Source organism: Sturnus vulgaris, chromosome 8, assembly GCF_052056855.1.
Source record: "Sturnus vulgaris isolate bStuVul1 chromosome 8, bStuVul1.hap1, whole genome shotgun sequence".
NCBI lineage: Eukaryota > Metazoa > Chordata > Aves > Passeriformes > Sturnidae > Sturnus > Sturnus vulgaris.
In genome coordinates this window covers 5696992-5719748 of record NC_142250.1, presented here as the reverse complement: position 1 = coordinate 5719748, position 22757 = coordinate 5696992, and the positions used below count along the sequence as shown (strand labels likewise).

Sequence of the window (22757 nt, the reverse complement as noted above, 5' to 3'; positions counted from 1 at the left end):
GAGGCTGGAGTGATGGCGGCAGCAGCGGAGGCCCAGGTGTGAGAGGGATGGAGGGACGACTCCCTCCTCATGGTGTCGGTTGTGGTGCTCGGCAGAGCGCCTGGAGGTAGTAGGAAGAAATGGGAAAGCAGCACTGTGATGTCCAACGGCAGGGAACATGGCTCCCGGCTTTGGGATGGTGGGGAAGATGCTAGGTAGGAGCCCTGGCCATCTTCCTTTGACTCCACGAGCAAGCGAGAGAGTGAGAGAGAGAGAGTAGGCCCCTGTCTCACCTTTTCTTTTCCGGTATTCCCCCTGTTCCCCACCCCCCTGCGAGAGAAAATAATTACTGCTAAGGTGTAGGCACAAATACTTAGCATAACAATGGGAAAAATTCCACAGAAAGAAAAGGGAACCATTCAACCCCCAACAATACCCCAAAAGTGGGTAAAACCTTTTGTCCCCAATAATCCAGCTCCAGCAGAAAGGGATGAAAAGCAAGTAGCAGTTGCTTCAAAAAGAAGACGCCACCTGAAAGAGGAAAGAAAACCTTCCTAAGATCCGGTGATATTCCAGCAGGAACACTAACTTTTAATATGTTTTAAAAATGTTTGTTTTTCTTTTTAGAAAAATCCTACCTCCCACCCAACCTTGTGATGAACCCTATCTGAGTTGTCATCCTGTTCACGCTGAGCAGTCTGACAGCTGTGTGGATTGTCCCTCAGCAACGCCAAAACATCTGGGTGACCCTGGCACAGACACTCCAACAAGAAAGTATATGTCCACTGCAGCAACAAAAGATCCTGTGTCTACCTGCCTGGTAGGAATTCCATTGCAAGCTGGAGAATATCCAGACAGCCTGAACACACCTATGCCTAACCCAGGTCCCCATTCATACAACCTCCAACAATGCGAAAAATGTCAGTGGTGGGTGGTAATGATTAAGAACCTCATACAAGAATGGTTATCAAATTTGCCCAAAGCAGCACAGGAACCCCAAGAATTGGAGCTGTTGGGTTCCTCCCCAGCACCATTCTGCATTCACTTACATTCACCCCACTATCTAGCACTAAAGCCTTTCACAACATACTGCAATATTGAGAAGAATTCACTGCCAAAAAGTGGTGTGATATTCTGAGCCATGTTACAGCAGACAATCCTTACCATTCACATCCCAAAAGCCTCCCTAAAGGCCTGATTTGTGGAGATCGGGCATGGGCAGGAATCCCTTCAAGGCTGTTAGGAGGGCCATGTACCATTGGGTGGTTGTCCTTGTTAGCACCCAACCAAACCTTAATTGGTGAATGGATTTGTAAAAACAATTCAGCCAACAAAATTCGAAAGAGGAGTGCTGATAATTTGGACCCAAATTGTGATTCATAAATTTTTCATTGGGCCAAGTCAAAAGAATGACTGCGTCCATATTCCTTCCATGGGTTGCAGCAGCCAAAGCTCTAGGTGAATGGGGCTATCTAGAGTGCTGGGTGGTCAAACAGGCAAATTTAACATTCACTGCCATCAGCTCCCTCCTAGAAGACAAGGAGATTACCAGGCAGGCCACACTCCAAAATCGTGCAGCCATAGGCTTCCTTCTGCTGTTGCATAGACACGAATACCAGGAATTTGAAGGACTTTGCTGCCTGAACCTGACCTCAATGGCTCACAATATCCATGCAGCCCTCCAAGAAATGAAAAGCATGATTGGACTAATAAAGCAAGAATCCGAAGATTGGTTGAGTGGACTGTTCAAAGGCTGGGGACTCATGGGGTGGTGGGATTCCATAGTTAAAACAATTCTGTCATTTATTGTTCTTTTTCTAATAGTGTTGGCGTTCGGAGTTCTACGGTGCTTGATTTTTAAAGCCTTTAACAGTATAATCCAGACTACCTCAGAAGTCAACCACATAGAAATGACAGACCAAAAGCAGCCTAACTGGTCCGCAAGTAGTAAGTGGCAGACAAATTCATATTTTGAATCAGAATAAGTCCGATGCCTTTCTTTTAACTTTATTTAACAAAAAAGGGGGGACATTGTATTGCACTGTTTGTTTTGTGAGTTGCACTGTTCGTGGTTGTTATGGTATCTTCCGTTCTCCCCCATGGGTCTGTGACTTAGTGGAATCCTTCCTTTTGCCCCTCCCCATCGGCAGTGTCATATTGGTCACAGGTCTATTCCTCCCTTCCCCTTTCCCTGAGTTTAAAAATGCCTGCTATCTTCTCTCTCTCTCTCTCTTTCTCCTCTCACCATGTGGATGCTACAGTAAAGTGTGGACCATTTTTCCCACAGGAGAAAAGTGCCTCCTTTAGTCTTTTACGTTTGTCCTTGTTGAATACCCTCTCCTCCGTGGTCTGGAGCTAGCCGAAAGACCCAGGGTAAGAAAGGGTAGTTACGACAATTGTGTAAGGACTAAAAAAAGTTTAAATCTTTCTAGAAGAGAGAAAGGGGGAATGTAGTGGTGAAACAACTTAGTCCGAAGATGGATGAGGCAATAGTAGCTTGATATTAATCTCTGTCCTTGAATTAGATAGGTACTGGCTGATAAAATATCCCTATTTTTCTAGGTATCATCACATATTTCCAAAATATCCTACTTACCTGTTGGCTTCTCAGCTTTGGAAGCGAGGCCTGCTCTGCCTCTCAATGAGGCCTCTTTATTGGTCAGTAGAATGGAGATGTTAAACTAACAAATGTAACAGCGAGAAGGTACTGCCAATTAAAAGGTTCTGTTTAACATATCAAGTATGAGTTTCTATTTCAGGGAAATGTGCCTTTTCAGATGACATTGTCTCAGCATTAAATACCACAGGCACCAATGATACAGAAACAGCACAATGTTGTAGCCCTGCTGCAATCTATTCTGAGAAAATTTGCACAACATGTGAATGCAAATGCAGCTTCTGGGCCAAAAGAGGGAAAGGAGGAGGAAGAAGTCCCACCTCACTGTCATTTCTCATACAACTCTGTGCCAGAACTTGGCTCCTTGGGTGCTGGCTATACCTGCGGGCCTAACCTTTGGCCTCCCAGCCCTTCAGTGGGGTGAGAGGCTGCAGAGCCTCTGTACCTCATTCAGCACCCCAACTCTCAGGGTGAAGGGAAATTCAAAAAACACTGTCCAGGAAAAAAAAATGGTGCCTCCATGTAATGTGGTTGAAAGATATACAGTGACACATTTACAGCAAGTAAATTAGCAACATTGCTGTAAGACAACCTGATAAACAAGACCCTACTTAAAATTCTAATGGAAGGCATTTATCTGTGTTGGACCTTGCCTTCCCCCAAAAATGGTTCTGCATCTGCAGATAGGAGTTTAAGTGTGAACAAGAGTTTCCACAGATGGGTCACTGTTCTGCAGATCCTTTATCTTACTGTTCTGTCAATAAGGTAAAGTTCCCTTAATTTATAGATAACATTTTGTAGTGCTACTAATTTTAGTTGGTCATAGCAAAAGAAAAGTCTTTATCTTCTGTAATTTCTCATCTTTTTGTGTAGGAGCTGCAGGTCTAGACAGTTGGGACTGATGGAGAGATCTCTAAAGCTAGATGTTGGAACTTGTAGTTTATTGCATAGGGCATGGGTAAAAGGGCCCTGCTTGGAGTTGCCAGCCACAGCTTGGAGCAGGCCTGTAAGAGCAGGAAGGCAAGAGTAAAAAAAGTAAAGAGAGAGCAAGTGATAAGAGGTAAGAAGTAAGAGAGCAAAAGTAAGAGCATCAGAGAGGTAAGAGCGGTAAGAAAGCATGGTTCCTGTTACAATGCAATAAATCTTCTTCTGTGTTGAATATTCTAATTTTCACAACCAATCTAATACAAGATACAAATCCTATAGCATTTACATAGAGCCTATAAGAATCACTACATTACCATACTGTGTTACACTTTAAACCATAAAAACTACTCTTTGGACCCTCTTTACCAAGCTAGTAGGGTCTTTTCTGACCTTCGGACCTGTCTGCAAGCAGAGGGAATTGTTCAGTCAAAAGGGGATTACTTTCAGCTGGCCAGACTATTTTTTTTTAGTTGTTCAGTAACTAAGGTTTGGTATCTTAAAGATGGCTTTCATTTCAATCTCGCTTATAGTTTCCATATTCTCAAAATCTTTTGCCAGGCAATCATATTTATAAGGTTTTCCATTTTCATCTTCCCCAATATTTTTGGCTTTTAAAGAAATGCTGGTTTTTATTAGCATGATTTATGTCAATGAAGTTAGCAATTTGATTAACTTGGGCGGTTGGAAGGCTCTTAGAAGTACAGGACCTTTAGGAATTCTAAACCTAATCATTGTCTACACTCAGAATATCCTTTACATTTAATACCGTACTTGATAGGTAGTTTGTTTTCTTTATCAGCATGCCAAGATTGCAGGCCTTCATTTCTTATGATATAGACAATCTCCCCTTTACTTGAATGTACCCTTGTCCACTGGAAACAACATGGTGCTATTCAGTGCTGGGGTGTTGGTTCCTCAGCAATGTGCTGTAAGGAGCTTCAGTGGGATCTCATTGAATGGTATCACATCACCAGTGACAGAGAATTACTGCCAGAAGGTTGCCAGGTAATTAGTTTAAAAATACCCCACCTTCCTTTGATTCCTTAAATCTGTCTTGATACTGAGAGACCTTATAAAGTGACTAAGTTTATATTTAAGGATTGTTACATTTTTCATTTGCTGTTAGGCAGAGAGGATAAAATATATCAGATTTGGCAATCTTATTTTAATGTGTTTTCTTCAGTTGTTTTAAATGCTAACTCTTGACTAAGGAAAGAGCAGTTCCTTACAAGTCTAGGCAGAATGGAGGCTTAACAGTAACTTAAAATTTTCTTTTGATTTTTGTGCAAACTTTTAAATGCGTTTTCACTGCTCCCTGTGTGAATGTTCCCAATGGTTTATTCCCAGTAGCATTAACACTGTTGTTACCTTTCATTATTTATGGGCAGATGGTTATTGCTTATTCAGTTACGAAATTATGGTGAGTTCAAAGCACATCAGTTTCGTTTCTTCTGTTTCAAAGACATTTTCAGGTAACTTTTTAATGCTGATTGAACAATCTGTGCAGATATAAAATTTGGTGGTGAAGTTCTGCAATAAAAGTGAATAGAAACTTCCTTTCCTTGGAGGCTTCTGATACAAGTCTCCAGATCAATATCTACATTCCCATCTTTTTCTTGTATCACTAGAGGTTGTGTTAAGAGTGAAAATTACTCTAGAAAGTGAACATTTCAAAATGCGCAACCTAGCATTTTATATCTGGAAATCCCTTTTTAGACAATTATATTAATAAATGACCCCTTACTTTTGCCTTTACTGTTTTTTTTCCTAATTATATTGCAAATGGAAATTTGGTCTTCTTTATTTCTCAGATTGCCACAAGTGAGATGTTACAAAGATGGATATTCTCTCCAATGGAAATTCTTTTTTTTTTAGTTTCCTCGGCAAACCTCTATGTCAACAAACTGACTGGGAAAGCTGCTGTGATTTCCTTCCTGGTTTGCTAATAGTTTGCATGACCAAATTCCTTTTTCTGGGCAAGAAATTTCCCTGTGGGAGTCTACTCTCCTACTTCTTACCAGATAGAGGTGATATATCTTTAATTTTTCTATAATAATTTACATAGTACATGCGCTGCAGTTTGTTGGAAATCTGGTAGGGTCATGGCTTTGCCCTACCCCAGAGGCATTCCAACTGGTGCTCCTTAAATGACTCTTCTCCAAATTCCAGAGGTTTTTCGTTGCTTTGAAATATGTTCTGTCTCAATTTTTCTTTGAAAGACCAAGCTATTCACTTGCATTGTTTGCATAGCACCACTTCCAATAGACATTGGACTTTTCCCACCACTCACATCTTAATTAAATACTAGGAATTTATGAAGGATGAGGGTTTTATTCAGTGAAATTATTAAAATTGTTGATGGTGATTATGAAACCACATTTGAATTAGTTTGACTTTATCAGCATCAAAATTGTTTTGGTAATAAAAAATATTAACTCCTGCTCATATAAATAAATAAATAAAAGACAGTTATGGGAAATCTGTGATGTAGGAGAAAATGTTCTTACATAAAACATTTGCTCATAAGTAGGTATGTACTGCCTATGTTCTGATAACAGTTTCCCTCAAATGCTATTTCAGATTTGCAAAGCCTTAATGGAGAGCTGCAGGCTATTAAATTAGTTTGTCTTACAACAAATTATTCAGAAACTTTGTATTAGATGGAAGACAGCCAAGTCTACTCTGGGCTGCAGACCATCCAGACAGGAACAGTATTCATGTGAGCCTCTTGTATATTAGAGCTGCCAGGAAATAAACCCCTTTCCTTGGCATTAGCTTCTGCCTACACTGAATTTCCCAGCATGACTCCACAGGTACTTTTTGGCAGGGGGATTGAACCTACATGGGGCAGGAGAGCACGTTAAGGTTTTGTCTATTCTCCTCTTCCTCCTCCAGGTCAGGATGCAGGAAGTGGCACAGCACAGGCAACAGTCCCTCATCTCTTTTGTGCTGGACTACTGCAGTATTCCCATGCTATAGTTCTTTCAACTAAATCAACCTTTCAAACATATGCTTCTTACAGTGGTCATAGCTAATCTTTGGACTGCTTCCATTACTGTAGAAAGGACCATGACCACCAGGAATGTTGTGTTTGGCAGTGACTGATGCCTTTGTGCTGCAGGAGTGCTGGAAGGCATAATGTAGCCTGTGTAGCCTCTGTAGATAGCCTTCTGCACCAGAGACTACTCCAGTCCAGCCCATGACAAAAGCCAAAGCTGGCCTGGTAGATCCCAGCCAGCTCCTCAGTGTTTTAGAAACTGCTGGACCAGCCAGCTGGCTGGTATAGTCAAGAACTTCTTGTTTGGTTTTCCCCCCCCGCCCACATCTTTTTTGTTCTCAAAAACATAAGTGAGATGGAAAACCTACTGCTACTCTAGTAAAACGGGTGCTTAAATTGCAAGACAGAGAGATACAGAGAAGGAGTTCCACCAAAAAAAAGCAGCTTCAGTTGCCCTTAACCAAACTGCCAGGTATGATAATAATAATAATAACATATCAAATCCCCTTGAACAAACCTTCCAGACATATACTCAGGAAAAAAAGAATAACCAGGCTTAGACGGGCCCTGCCTCTAGCCAGGTAAAGGCTAGATACATTAGGTTACAGGTTGGGCTTGATGATCTCAAAGATCTTTTCCAATGTAGTTTCTTCTGTGATTCTGTGATTTTGGCATTTAATTTTTTTTTAAATCTTCATTTATGTTTTTTTAAATTTTGTATTTCCATAACTAATGGGATTTGAATAGCATGTTCTATAGCTTCATAGATGTACTTTAGAGGACAATTCAAAGAGGAAGAAAGTGGGAATGTTTCATTTACTGATCATTATTACAGGGAACGGTAAAATGAGAATGGATACCTGCAATACAGTGAGAAAGTCAAAATACTAACAGAAACAACCAGCTATTATTACATTAAGTAATTGTCATTCAGTCCAGCACCTGCACAGTAAATGCAAACAGCAAAATGCAAAATAAATCAATCTTTGACATGTCATCAGTATTGCTGCAAAGACAATTTGTCAGATTATTAAAAATACTGCTACCTGCAAGCTGGAATTGGCATATCCCCAGAGAGAGGGTTAATGCTTAATCAAATGATGTTACATTAGAGAAGGTCTCCATAATTCAGTAATGAAATGTTTTATAAAATGGATTAGTTGTTTTTAACCCAGTAATTTTTTAAATTTTATGGCAATGTTAGTGTATTCTTACACTAATTTACTGCAGTTCTGCCATGGTGCAGTAAAATTGAGCAGGATTAGCAATGTCATGTTAGGAATTAGTAAACGTATTATTGTAACTGGTTTCCATTGCTTTAGAAGGCAAGACATGTCCACATTGCTAATTCCTGTAATGTCTGAAGGCTGTAACACAGGGAGTGGAATGCAAATGAATCTTCCTGTGTAGATGATATGAGTTGCACTTCCTTTCCCAGAAAGATCTATGAATTCACAGATCATGAGATAGTTCCGTACAAAACCAACCTCCAACCCTCAAATCCTCCAGTGCTCCTTAGCAGAACTGAAATGGCTAGGAACCCTTCAATCTTTCATCTCAGTTTAAGGCCAAATGAAAACCTCTCAAAACTTCACCTCCCTGATCTGGGCACACCCAGATGTCTCCAGAAGATAGCAAGGATGGAAGGTTTGGCACATTGTTGGGAAAATTGTGCTTGCTGGGGCTGAGACAGGGGTTTGGAGCTTTTCTGCATATCCATGCTAGTGGCTGGTGTGGGAATCCCAAGGAGGAGCTGTTTGCTTTGTGCCTGGGATGTGCTTCTGGTTCACCAGCTCCTCTTGTGACACAGTAATTCAGCATGGTACTTTGGTTGAGACTGGCAAGCACAGCTGGGATTCAGTAATCCTGAAGAATCCTACAAAACAAATACTTTTGTGCATGCAGTGGTTAGCTTTGTTCTGCTCTCACAAATGAACCTGAGGGACTTCTGTTATGCCAAGAACGGTAAGTGAAAACAGCATTAAATCATAACTGCTTAGATTATGTTCAGTTCCCAATGGGAATTACACTGAGACTTGCCCCCTGGGGCAGGAGGGAGCCATAGTCCATGAGAAAGCTGCAGGAACTGGCAGGATGGGAGCTGGAAAAGACAACAATGAAGCAAGGACTGATGGATGGAAAAAGCTAATCTTGAAAGGTTGTTTGGGAAAGCATATAGCTCTTCAGATGCTGTTGCTGTCTCTCATATTGGGGACAAATCAACTGTTGAATGTCTCTATGGTTTTGTGTTTGCAAACTTGGGTGTTTCATTCTGAACTTGCAAAAAATTAAGGCTTCAGTCTCATATGAAAGTGTGAAGTTTTGTGGCTTTATTTCCATAGCCAGGGAACAAACTCCTGACCTATCATTTTGCCTAGATGTCTGTTGTTGTCACAATGAAAGACAAGATCTATACTATGAGAAATCCAAGAAAAGTTAATCTGCAGAATGAAGTGTGTATGTACAAGGAGAAATGTATGTCTAAGCAGGGCTACAGGTATATGAAATATCATCTGTGTGTCTGTACAAATCTGATTTCACTATTTTCTACAGATTTTATCTAAACTGGAATTTGATTTTACTTTCCTTTTGCATAGAGATCCAAGCTGTTGTTTGTTTGGCCATACAGATCCTTCAACACACTAGCTGGCAGTATCCCTGTGTGCTTCACAGAAATATCTGTTTCTCTACTTGATTGTCTTAGTTTGAAAGACAAGTGTCTGCTGGAGACAGGAGCATCCCTTGAAATGGAAAATGTAAACCCTCTCCCTCTGAATTATTATAATTTTCAAATTAAGGGACTCTCAGGCAAAGATATGAGAATAGGAATAACAGTTCTTTACTAGTATGTATAATAAAGCAAACAAACAACAACTACAGCAGCAACAACAAAACAGAACCAGGAACCCAGTGACAGCCTTCTCCTGGCCCCAGGCACTTTTCCATTTGGTGCAGTTCCGGTCACAGCCGGCAGGGAGCGCTGGCGGGCTCTGGGGCAGTCAGGGCAGGTGCGATGATTCCCCCGTGGCTGCAGGGGGCGCTGTGGCACAGGCTCGGGCAGCACACAGCAATGGCGGCTCGGCCCAGAAGGGAAGGGATGGAAGAGAGGCTTTGCTTCACAATCCTCCCTGGGGCAGTCTGTCCCCGTGCCCCAGCAGGACTCTTGGAAGCAGCAAGCTGGGCCGGCAAGATGTATCGGCAGGTAAGGGATGCAGGGCTACAGTGCAGCGAAAACTCAAAGCAGTGCTGATGAAGCAGCGGGGGTGGGGCAGCGGTGACCTGACTCCCAGGGCAGGGAGAGGGGGGCTCAGGATCCCGGGCACTCTAGCAGATGATGGTAGGTCTCTCTTTTAGTGAGATAGGTGATAATAAGGTCCCACTTTAGTGCCTGCTCTCACAAGCAGAGGCTCACCTCACGGCAGAAGAAGCAGCAGCAGCAGCAAATTCCTTTCCCCAAGCAGCAGCTCCGACCATCCTCCTATGGAGCCGAGAGAGAGAGAGATAGCAGCTGCTCCAGCCCCGTCTTTTGTCTTTTCTAGAAACTTACGGGAAAAAATTCTTTAAGAAAAGAAACAAAAGGAAGGAAATCTAACCCCCAATAATGATGCAGATTGCCAAGTTTGGTAAACTTTCTTGGGAATCATTGAGCTTAGCTCTGCCTTGCAACCATCTTTCGGTGTTTAGTGTTTCCTGACTACCCCTCTGCAGTAAAACACCCCATTTTGCACTCTTGCCAGCACATGGCTCTCGTCCTTCTGTTTTCTTTACCAGAGTGAAATGCAGTTGGTTTTTTTTCTGGACGCAAGGTGATCCTTGCATCTGCACTGTTTGAGCGGAAATTTGCTTGTCACTAAAATCTAGCTGTTCTTTACAAGAATAATTATTCCTTCATTAGATTCCCAGTAAACAGTGAATCTTTAGTCAGCGATGAACAAAAATGTTGATGTGACCACTACCTGGGAGTGCATGGGAAGCATGACACTGAACATGTGCAGGAGTCTAAGTATGCTCAGTTTAAAATTCCTCATTGGTATTTCTTACAGAAACTGAAGAAAAGCAGAAAAAAGCTTTCATGAGTTATATTTCCCAGGTAGCTTTACTGCTACTTCTGTACTTCAGAAGTAGTTGGAATTTGGCTTAGCAATGGGAATAAGTCTGGGATGAGCTCAGCTGATCAGAGCAAGGTGCTGATAACACTGTGGCCATGGGTTTGATCCCTGTACAAGCCATTAATTTAAGAGTTGGACTTGATCCTTGTAAGGCACTTCCAACTCATAAGATCCGGTGACTCTGACTGGATACAATAGATTCCTCTAATGTTCTTCATCTTCTAGGATTTATGGAGAGGTTGTTGCAGTGTATTCTCAACACAGAGCTGAAAGGGGGTTTTCACCCTTTTTTTCCCCTTGTGCCTTTTCTGGTGACATGACTGCTTAGAAGTGGCAGAATGGAATTTCAGGGGTATTGTGAAAACATATATAGGTTGTAGTACAGGATTCCAAGGGAACTGGAGCTGTAATTGTTGCTGGGTGAAAAGCTCTGACTAGCCAGAGCTCTGGTTTCTATTTTACATGTTTCTTTAATATCACTGGAGATGGCTTGCTCTTTTCCAAGGAATATGAAGTGCAGATATGTATACACTGCTCAATTTCCTTCCATTACTTACAAAGTCAGCATGTTCTTAGCTGTATGGTGGCACTGGACAATAAGATTCTTCTTTTCCATGACATATTCTAGGGCATGTGCCTTCTCACAACTGTCATAACATAAAAACACCCGAGTAAAGAAAATGCAATTAACAAAAATTAAAAATAACAGGAGAAGCAAAATCGTTACTGCAAATGATTCAGGAAACCCAAGTTGTAAGAAAATCTAGATTGTACTTCACCATCAGGTTCCATGGGAAGAGTGATTAGCTGAATTTGTCTGATGCTGAGTGAGCCACATGGAATTTCTTGTAAGATAAAGATTTCAGCACATAATCAGAATTTTAGCATGGAAAAAACTTCTTTAAGCATGTCTCTTTAGCACATCTAGGCCTTGTGTGAAAATATGTAGATTAAATGATAGTTTTAATGTAACGCTCCAGAAGCGTTTGGACAACAATCTTAGGCACAGGGTGGGATTAGTGGGGGGTCTGTGAAGGCCCAGGAGTTAGACGCAATGATCCTGATGAGTCCCAGCTCAGAATATTTTGTTATTCTATGATTCTGTTTCCTTCTTGCACTGTCAAGTAAGTAAAGGGACTTACTGCTCCTGGGTTAAACCAGAGGGTGATTGTAAAGTATGGAAGTACCTCCAAGACAGTCAGTTCTTTCTTCACATTACAGGCTTTTGTGGATGACTATCCCAAGTTGGTATTGGGGTGAGTGAAGGGATGTTTATCTACATCTGTGTATGACAGGAATGTCACATCAGTCTTCCCTAAAGAAAATCTAGACGTGCCAGGGAACACACAGCAAGAGAACAGGAAGGTGTTTGCAGGGTCCAGGGTTGGCTGTGCGCTCTACTGGTGTGTGGGAGCTGATGCAACTGTTACTATAGCACCCATCGGCCAGGAGTGTGCTGTGAGCACAAGGGTGCCTTGGTTATGTCTGGCAGGTCACATTGCGGTGCTTGCTTTGTCAAATCCAATACTGTGTGGGGCAGAAGTATTGGAGCTTCTGCTTCCCTGTAGGAAAGGGTAAAGGGCTGGAGTAAGTCTCTGGGGAGCTTCAGTGCCCCAGTGTAGCCAAGGGGGTCTTTGGTAGACCCCAAACTGCCAGTTAGAGCCAAGGTCATTTATCTCGCGAGGGACAGCTTCCCCTGGAATCTCAGCCAGTTTTTGGCTACAAGGTACAAATGCAAGCAATGCCTGGAGAAAGGCTTTCAGCTCTTTTGTGAAATCAGGCTTGCAAGTACCTTCTAAGCCAGCAGAGAAGGAGATCGAGAGATGCTGATGAGGAAGTTCCATAGAGTCTTTATTTCTTCTGCTAAGGGGGTCCTGTCCAGCAAATCCAGTGGGTGGGGTTCGAAGGGGACTTTTATGGGGTTAAGAGGTCTTGAAAAATGACCAATAACATAAAGGATTGAAAAGTTAACCAACTACAACAGCTTCTAGACTAAAATGAACCAAATATTTGAAGAATCAGAAAAGAACCAATTAAATTGTTAGTGGATAAAAGTGAAAGTCAGCAAAGAGGGGACTATTTCTAGTATTAGTCATTCTAATTCATCAACTTCTTATCTAAGGAATTCTGTTCCATGGCGCCTTCTCTTGAGGGTTTGCCTTTTCTTCAGAGATGGTCTCTGCTCCCTCCACACTCCAGCATGGCAAAAGCCCAACTCTGAAAGTAATCACGTTTCAGAATCTTCCTAAAAATTTTATAAGATTCAGGACAGAGCCAGGGCCCTGGATAAGTGTCAGAGCTTTCAGGCTCACTCTCTTCTTTAGTACTTTTTGAAAGGCATTGTGCCATGGGAGAAGAACACCAGCTGCTGCTCTTCCCACAGAAGGGCTGTGATGGCTAGAGGAAATGGGAATGTGAGCTGAGGTGGGCTGGAGCTGGATCTGGTGCTGCCAGCGTGTTCATGGAATGAAAATAATGAGAAACACCCACAAAAAGGGGGTGGAGAAGGAATGGTAAAGTCAGCAACGGAGCAGCTTCTGTTTGTAGCTAGTCTGCAGTCGTGCTCTCTGAGGCTCAGGCATGGCAGGTGAGCTGCTGGTGACACCCAGCACTGCTGTCAGTATGGAGCCCTGGGGCATTGCTTCTGCCCACCTGGCTGGGCACTGTTGTGCTGCAAACAGTCAGACTTTTCCAGCCGGGCCAGACCCTGATACCTGGTGGTAGCTGGAAAGGTGGATAGCATGGACTTGGAGGATCCTGAAATGGAAAAAACTGAGGCATGAGAAAGGCTGAAACAGCACAATAGGTTTGGGAATACCATCTCTCTGTGCCAGTTCCACCCTTCTCAGATCTTCTGCTTTCCCACTTGGCTCAGACTTGTATGTCCACTCCTAAGAGAAGTGTCCTTCTTCCTCCCACTCCATGACTTACATTCCTCATCTCTATCAGGAGAGAACAGACCATGTGCTTGCCCTCCTGCAGGAGGAAAGGTTGGTAGCACCTGTATACTGATTCTGGTTGCAGAGACAAAATTCCTGCCTGAAATGAGTGTACCATAAATAGACAGATGGGACAATGTAATTGATTTTGTTAAAAGTCTCATAACTTTTGGGTTAAGATTATATCTGCACCCTCATAATACAAGCCTTTTACCCTCATTCATGCTGGGGAAGGGAAGCTTTTTTTTTTTTTTTTTTTTCCCAGGTGGTCTTTTACAGCCATATCATACAATCCCAGAATCCCAGACTGGTGTTGGAAGGGACCTCGAAGCCCATCCAGTCCCACCCCTCTGCCATGGGCAGGGACTTCTTCTACTATGCCAGGTTGCTCCAAGCCCCATTCAACCTGGCCTTGGATGCTTACAGGGATCCAGGGAGAGCCACAGCTTCTCTGGGCACCCTGTGCCAGGGCGTCCCCACCCTCCCAGGGAACAATTCCTTCCCAATATCCCATCTGTCTCTGCCCTCTGGCAGTGGGAAGCCATTCCCTCTTTTCCTGACTCCAGGCCCTTATCCCAAGTCCCTCTCCAGCTCTCCTGGAGCCCCTTTAGGCTCTGGAAGGGGCTCTGAGGTCTCCCTGGAGCCTTCTCTTCTCCAGGTGAACACTCCCAGCTCTCCTAGGCTGGCTCCAAAGCAGAGACACTCCAGCTCTCATAGCATGTCCATGGCTTCCTCTGGACTCACTCCCACAGCTCCATGCCCTTCCACTGCTGAGGACCCTGGACCTGGGTGCTGTGTGCGCTCCTAAAATTAATCTCATATTTTGATTCAGAAATGCTTTTATACAAAATATCTGTTTTTAAAACTATTCAAAAGTTGTTCTAATTAATGGAAAGGGTGGACTTGTAGGCAAAACCCCACCAAGAATACTTTTGTCTGCAATTTTCTTATTTTTTTTTTAATCCAAGTGCAAGTAAGTTATGTCATTGAACCAGAGTGCTAACTTAAATATCATTTTAATAGAAACCCTTAATTGTTCTAAGATGTAAACTGGTCTCCAACATTTTATCGGCATTTAATGAAAAAATAGTTGTAGGCTTTTGTGATCTGAGGAATAAGTTTATAAAAAATGTCACTTCAGTCTAAAATAGCAATTAATTTGAATTAAAACATTGCATAGAAACACTTCTCACACTGATGCCTTTTGTGGTCTGTTATTAGGGCATTTTGAGACTGAAAGAATTAATCTTGCCTTCTTATTTAGCTGTGATGGTTGTCAAAATTATTACCTGCACCTTATTTTACTATTTCATTTAAGGATGATCAGTATTGTTCTTCTTAGCAAGACAAAACAAACTTTCATCATTTAATTTCCTGCAGTACACAAATTTTGGTTTTCAGCATCTCTGCTCATTAGGCTTTAAATATATTAACTTTTCAAATTAGAAAACCTAGTATTTATCCTTCCCAAATCTGGATCCAGAGCAAGGTGCCAGCTCCTGATTCATGGTTAGAGACTGACTTTCATGGGAATTTGATTAGTCTGTGTGTGAAACCCATTTTCCCAGCTGTGAATCTGCTGATTGAACTAAAGCCCATCCTAAGTCACCTGTTGCTGGCTCCGGGGCCTGAGGCAGTGACCAGAAAATAGTTCTGATATTTCTGAATAAAAGGGCATAAATACATTTCCTTGACAAACTCCTGAGAGTTGGAGACTGTTCCTTTTTATTCTCATAGAGTATGGGAATGTCTCATTTTTGATTTGGGCTTGTGCCAATATAAGAAGGATCAAAATTCACAGTGGCCAAGGTGGAAATGAACTGAAATTACTATTTAAGAAAGCAAAGCAAAAATCCTACATTTGGAAAGAATTTATGATCCTCAACAGTTGATTTTTAAGAGAAATTAAATACAGTTTTGTTTGAGCCAGCAAAGCAAAGCAACATGACAGCATGTTTCAACATCTATTTTCTACACTGATCTAAGTGAAAGCTGTTGATTCCATGTTTGTTTCGAGCAGGGACATGCCACAGTTGCCTTAAATTTTCTTGCAAACAATGAATCACTATGTGTGGCACTGCTGGTACTTCTACAGCTATTAGCACATATTTAGACAAACTTAATATCAGCATTATGGATGTTAACACTTTGTAATAGCTTTCAGCCTACCCAGGGAACAAAAGGAAATAGGTAAGCACACAGAAGTTATTTTTATGGAGAGTAGTTTTAAAAGGCAGTCATGCATATTGCACAGTTTGCATGCAGATCCTGAGCCAATGGGGTGGAGTCACTTCTGAGGAGAGTATTTGCCCATATGGAGTAATTGCAGATAAGAAAAAAGTAACCTATGAAAGAAAATAGTTAATTTCAGTGTCTTAGCTCTGATCAGTTCTTGCTACTGGATTCTATCCATGTGTCCCTTAAGTTCATCACACAGGGTACAACTTATGCCTTTAAAAAGTTCTTAGCTGTCACTGAGAAGTGGGTGAGCAGTGAAGGGAAGATCTTCCTGTTTGGCAGCAGCAGAACTACATCTGTTTTAAGGCTGCCATAGAGCTTGTGTGTGTAGAGCTGCAGCTGAAGACCAGGTGGGAAAGGCTTGAAGTCAGGGATTTCTGCCTTTGTAAGGAAACATCTCTGTAGGCAGCAAGGTGTGGTTACCCAGCCTGATCTGCAAAAACCATGGCTGGGTTTTGTGGTCAAGCACTCAGCCAGGGAATGGGAAGGAGGGATCTAACCCCAAGAGAAACTTTGCGGGTTTGGGAATGCATTTACATAAATATGTCCTGGTTTAAACTTTTCCCTCTGTGTGAATGTGCCCCTTTTTGCTTTGGGGCACACCTGAGCCGTTGGGCTTTAAGTTGGTCATCTCCCTGAGTTCTTCAGCAGTTTTTGAGTTTGATAAGAGATGTTCTTAGGAGACAGCCAGCCACAAATATCTGAAGCTAGGGGACTGATAACCTTTTTTCAGGCCCCTGCTTCCGTTTGTAGAGAAAATAAATTTGATTCCCTCTTCTGCTTTTGTAGCACTTCTCTTGTTCCCTATCTGCTTTGCTATATACTGCATAAACCAGATGTTGTAGCTTGAGCAGCCAGCATGACTGAGGCATTCAGCCTGTGGAGGGGCCTGGCAGTAAATGGGTATGCTTGTGGGATGGATGTCACAATCTGCCAGTAATACAGGTGGGGGTCGTGATGGTTCATTTTGATCTCAGGGATGCAAAAGACACAACAGGGGACAATCAGTTTGCTCACAACAAAATGCACTTTTAGTTAGTGCTGACAAGTCAGTTTTTGCTAGAGGGGAGAGTTAAAGGAAGTAAAGTTAAGAAAGAGAGAGAAAAAAAAGAGAAGAATGGGGAATAGCTACCAATAGATGAGACGGACATCCTTGTGGTCTGGCCAATAGACACCAGCATCCTCATGGTCCTGCCAATAGACACAGGTGTGTCCTTGTGGTCCAGCCAATAGACGTGTCTTCTGTGGGGAGATCTCAAAAAATCTTCTTCAGAGAGTCACTTTTATAGTCCTTTTCCAAAGCGAGTGGCGTTTGGCCAAGAGGTGGGAAGATTTATGGGCCATTGTGAGGTGCTCCAAGAAGCAGGTGTACAGAACCTGCTGCTCTAGCTAGTGCCTGCTCGAGACCAGTGTACCATGAAGCACAGTGAGCACCTGCAAACAGTCCCTTGTCAAGCATCCATCTCGACCAGGCCAGAGCTCCTGTCCAAAGCTGATGAGACCAGAACTGGGTGAGGGGTCCTTGGGGTCTTAACCTTTACCCTTGCGATGATTGTGAGGCATATGAGGGAAAAATTCCGGACCAACTCTTGCAGATGAAGTAACTTCCTTCTTCACCCACTGCCTAAAGCTCAGTATGGAGCCCTCCACCTCCTCTGGCATTTCCCAGGCAGCACTCCTGGGAGCTCCTTGCTGCAGAGGGTTATGAGACCATTCTGCCAAGGGCCTGGTGCTGCCTGGCACAAGGCCAACTCTGACTGTGTCACCTCTGTGCTAGCCCATATCCTTGTGCTGGAGGGGCTGAGTCAGCTTTCTCTCTGTTTTGGGTAGCTTTGTTGGAGTCAGTGAGTCAGGAGTCTCTCTGAATCCTTCAGAGATAGATCGGAGTGCAGGGATTGAATCAAAGCCTTTGGATGGATTGAAGTATGTTAAGCCACTCACACATAAGTCAGAGGTGAAAGTTTAGGTTTTAGCATGAGTGAGCAAACAAGCAAGTAGATGGAATGAGTAAGTGAGTAGATGGAGTGAGTAAGGAAGTAAGTGGAATAAGTTTTAAGTGCTTTTAGTTAAGTAAAATGTCTTAGATGCCAGAGAAGTAGTACATGTTCTAGTGAAGGTTGAAAAACATAGTCTTAGATACTAGTGTTTCCGTGGAGGCTCCAAGAACCTAGCTTCAGACATAATAGAGTTATAGTTAAGAATATTACTTACATTTTTCAGTTAGAACAAGATAGGCCATGTATGTAGTTTATACGTAGCCTGGCATGCTAAGAAACTAGAATTCTGTTATGAATGATATTCTATTTGTCCAATTTATCAAACAACAAGATTAAATTTAGTAGTAAATTTTTAATAGTAACAAAATGATTACAATAAAAATATTAGATACATATATTTGAGAATATGCAAAATTTGGCAGTAAGTAATTTAGTATAATTGAGGTTCGTATAAAGCATAAACAATACCGACTGGGGATGGGGCCCCCCCCGACCAGGGGTACGAGGAGGGACTTGTCCTTCCTCACGTACCAAAGCATCAAGGCTAACAATCCCACTTATATACTGTATGCTAATACATATTAATACAGAATTTTGTAGAAAACTCCTCCTAGTTTCTATTCCTAAAGTCTACGTCACTATGTTGTTTTGCGCATGCAATAGTTAGGGGTGTCTCATCCTTTTGAGGGTCTTATTTCCGATGAAGGCTCGTTGTCTTCATCAATGACAGAGGTGTTATGAATGATGTTCTATTTTTTCCAATTTATCAAGCAACAAGATTAAATTTAATAGTAAGTTTTTAATAGTAACAAAATGAATACAATCAAAGTATTGGAGATGACAATTAAAGTATTGGAGATAAAACAATCAAAGTGCATATATTTAAGAATATACAAAATTTGGCAGTAAGTAATTTAGTATAATTGAGGTTCGTATAAAGCATAAGCAAAACCGACCGGGGAGGGGCCCCCCTCCGACTGGGGATACGGGGAGTGGTTCGCCATTCCTCACGTATCGAAGCATCCAGGCTAACAATCCCACTTATATACTGTAGGCTACAGAAGTTTCTAGAAAGCTCCTCCTAGTTTCTATTCCTAAAATCTACGTAACTATACTGCACGGCGCATGCTCTACTAATGGGTTAGGGGGTCTCTCATCATTTTGAGGGTCTTATTTCCGGTGAAGGCTCATCATCTTCATCAGTGACCGAGGTGTGACCTGCAGGTAGCGCAGGCACCCTGTGTGACTGAGCAGATGTTTTCCATAACATGACTCTAATTAAGTCCCATGCTTGGAATCATTCCATTTTTGACAGCTTCAAGGTTGAAGCTGTATTTCTAGATGCTGCTTATCAGACCTCCGTCCTTCTACTATTCTTATCTGACTTTCTTCTAACCTCCTTCTTCGACTCCCAACATCTGGAAGATGTCTTTTATCCTGTTTCACCCATCTCCCCCCCTCACTCTGTAACAATTGTCTTCTATTGATCTAAATACAATTTTGTTAATATAGTTACAACTTAATTAGCACGAATCACATTTATCACAGAGGTGTAACATGCAGGTAGCGCATGCGCACTATGTAACTAGGCAGCTGTTTTCCATAACTAGATTTTAATTAAGTCCCATGCCTGGAATCATCCCATTTTGGCCCATTTCAAGGTCAAAACTTTCTATTTCTAGATGCTGCTTATCAAACCTACATCCTTCTACAACTCCCTTCTAATATCTGGAGGATTCCATCTGTTTTGTCTCACTCATCTCCTTTTTGCTTTGTAACAATTATTTTCTATTGATTTGAGTACAATTTTGCTAATATAGCTACAATTTAGTTAGCACGAATCACATTGTGTTGGTTTGAAAGCAAAACCAGTGAGAGATTCCAAGTCAGTAAAACAATTTAATAGGGAAAAAGAGAAAAAATAAAATACATGCAATAATACAAAAGAAAAACCACCGACAGAGTCAGAATACAACCTGACACCCTGTCAGTCAGGGTGTTGGTAGCAGTCCGTATAAATGGTGGCTGCAGTCCTCCTGGATGACAGATGTGGTTCTTTTGAAGCAGTGCTCCTGTAGAAGGTGCAGTTTTCCTCCGAAGGTCCAGCGATGATGTGGAAAAGGTCTGACTTTCCTCTGGGGTCCAGTGGAAAGGGCTGTTTTTGTGTCCCAAACCCCAGTTTTTTATCTAGGTAGGAAAGGCTTGGCTCCTGCCCCTGGCTGGAGCATCTCCCAATGGGATGTTGTGATCTCATCAGTCATACAGTAGGACTTAATGGCCCATTAACAGAATATATCTTCTGCAGGAAGGATGGGTTGTGAAAAGATAATGATGATCATCCCCCTGATTTTATCAGATGGCACATCAGCAGAGGATATTTCCCACAGAGATAAGGATCACCACCCCTCCCACATTTCAACAGATGGTTGAAAGAATAGAATACACATTTTTGCATTGTACCCCAGGACACACATTTATCACAATTCTAATAGGCTAAGAAGTAGTGGTCCCAGTTTGTGTCATAGCTTGTTGGGAAGTTTCTATAAAAGAACACGCATCGGGGAGAGCTGGTGCTTTTTGCCACTTGTTTTTTATGCCATGTGCTTTTGCCATTGCTTTGCTTTGCTTTTGCTTTTGAGACTGATGTGCTTCTGCAATAAATAATTTTGTAGCAACTATTAGCTGCTTGGCTCATGAAAGAAAATAACCCTACAAGTGGATGCCCAGAGCACCCAGAGGTCCTAACCTCACATAGCTTGGCTCATCTCCCAGCCCTGCCTGGCCATGGAGTTAACGAGGGGTTGTGGCAGTGGCACGGGCTCAAACCTGAGCTCATGGTAAGTACAGCAGAAGTATCAATTGCAGCCATATAGAAAAAGCCCTGCTGCTGGAACTGAGCACTGCTGGGGGAGCTGAACTGCCTCTTCAGGGGCCTCACAGTGCTGCACTGGGTTCTTGGCAGTACTGAGAAACCTAGCCCCTCTGGGTCTCTTACAGAGCTCACACACATTTGAACATGACACAAGGGTGCAAAGAGCCATAACTCCAGCTTGGCACTAAATGGAAAAACTTAACTTTAAAAGGGGTTTTCCAAACCCTGAAGAACTTGCAGACCTCTTTGTTCACTTGTTCACATTTGCTTTGGCCTCCTTGCTGTATTTAATTTAGGGGAACCTGCAGAATGCAATTAAGCAATACACCATAATGGGAATAATTTCATTGCTGCTTCTTGATTTTCAGAACTACTGGCAGGTAGTTGAGGCTTCCAGACTGGTGAAATCTGCAGGGAACATTCTGAAGATCTCATATGACAGGGAACAAGTGTGAATTTCAAGAAGCAAAATTATCAGAATAAATATGCAGCTGTATAAATGTTTCTTTGAGAACAATTTCATGGTGCAATTTCAAGTTTCAGTTTTGCCTGGAATTTTTCTGGAATGGTTTTCATCATCAAAAGTGTAGGGAAACACATGGCTATCTCTTTAAATGAGAAGCCTACACCCTTCAAAAGGAGGCTGAGCCTTCAGTAATTTGATTCTAAACAAGCATGTAATTGTAGATTTCAATATTAAACTCTTTCATAAAAGCCCCCTTTTCCCTGAGACGGCTGCAGATCTGGGCCGTGACATCTGTGGCTTAGTGACTGTAGGACAAACCAACATTTTCTATTAACCCCAGAGCTTTCAGCAGAATGGGCTTCTTACATCGTTCCTGTCCCACCTAGAATAAGTTTTCTAAGAAACTTAAAAGTTATCTCAAGTACTGCAGGAAGGGTTTGCTTGCAGACCTTTGAAAACAGTAACATTATCTTTATTGAAGATATTTGTTTACTCTCTGGGTCAGAAGTAGGAGCAACTTCATCTGAGAAATATAAGAAGTACCTGTGTAAAAGAAGACAGAGTCAGTGCCACGTCATCAGGCTGTAGCTTTCAGGTTTATACCCTAACTGAAATGTCGACAAAAAGTTGCCTTTTTTCCCCCTTATGCTTTACCTGGTGCCACAACAGACAGCATCACAGCCACCTTCTGGGGGGTCCCTCACTGGCATGGCTGTACTGAACACAGCACGGGAGGGATTTATTGAAGTGTGCTCAAGATTGAATTGTCCTGCACTGCGCCTGGCTTCTGCTCACTTCATCTCAGGGGTACCCAAAAATAGCAGGCTATTTAAAAAGCACAAGCTATGCCCCTGAGGATAAATTGCTTTTAAATTTGGGTGTAAATCAATGAAAGGTGGTATTAAGACAGTTTGGCAGTAATTCTAATGTTTATGTATTGAGTTAGTGTGAACCTTGATTAATTTTACAGCACTAAAAAAAAATCTGCGGATTAATGGTAAATTAACTGTGACTGATGTCATTTGGAGATGTTAAGGGATTGAAAAGAATCAGTGGATAAAAGATATGCTAGGACCAAAAAATGCCATTTCTCTCAGTTATTCTGGGCTTTCTCTCAAAGCTTATGCTGCGTCATTTGTGTTTCAGTGAGGAGATGATGGTGCTCCTTTCTCCTCTGCTTGGCAGTTGAAATCAGTGTGCCTTTGTGAGCACTCTGTTGGATGGAGCTGCACCTATTGCAGCATGGCTCCATATAGAAAACGCATGGTGTCTTAGGTTAAAATGTAAGACATAGCCAAAAGTATGTACTCATTAATCATCTTCATAATGTGATAAAAACAGGTGGGGCAGTGTTCTTTATCTCTTCCATGACACATCCCTGATAACTCCTTTGGGGCGGGGGCAGGGGGGGGCGGAATATCTTTGGCTAATGGGCCATCTGGTCTCGCTGCATGACTCATAAAATTACATAATCCCATTGTGAAATGCTTCACCTCGGGGGAGGAACCAAGCATTCCTACCTGGATATAATCTGAGGTTTGGAACACCACGGGCAGCCTTACCTACTGGATTCCCAGAGGACAAGCTCAATAACCACCACTGGACACCTTCATAG

The 22757-nt window shown here is 42.2% G+C and overlaps 1 long non-coding RNA gene across 6 annotated transcripts in view; it reads left to right on the top strand.

Moving 5' to 3' along the window:
• The first annotated feature begins 9566 nt into the window (after positions 1 to 9566).
• LOC148222957 (uncharacterized) overlaps positions 9567 to 22757 on the top strand; it is a 451561-nt gene continuing 438370 nt past the window's right edge. For all 6 annotated transcript variants that reach the window (XR_015805067.1, XR_015805068.1, XR_015805070.1 and 3 more), the window contains exon 1: positions 9567 to 9723. This is a non-coding gene — a long non-coding RNA (uncharacterized LOC148222957). The remainder of the gene's footprint in view (positions 9724 to 22757) is intronic.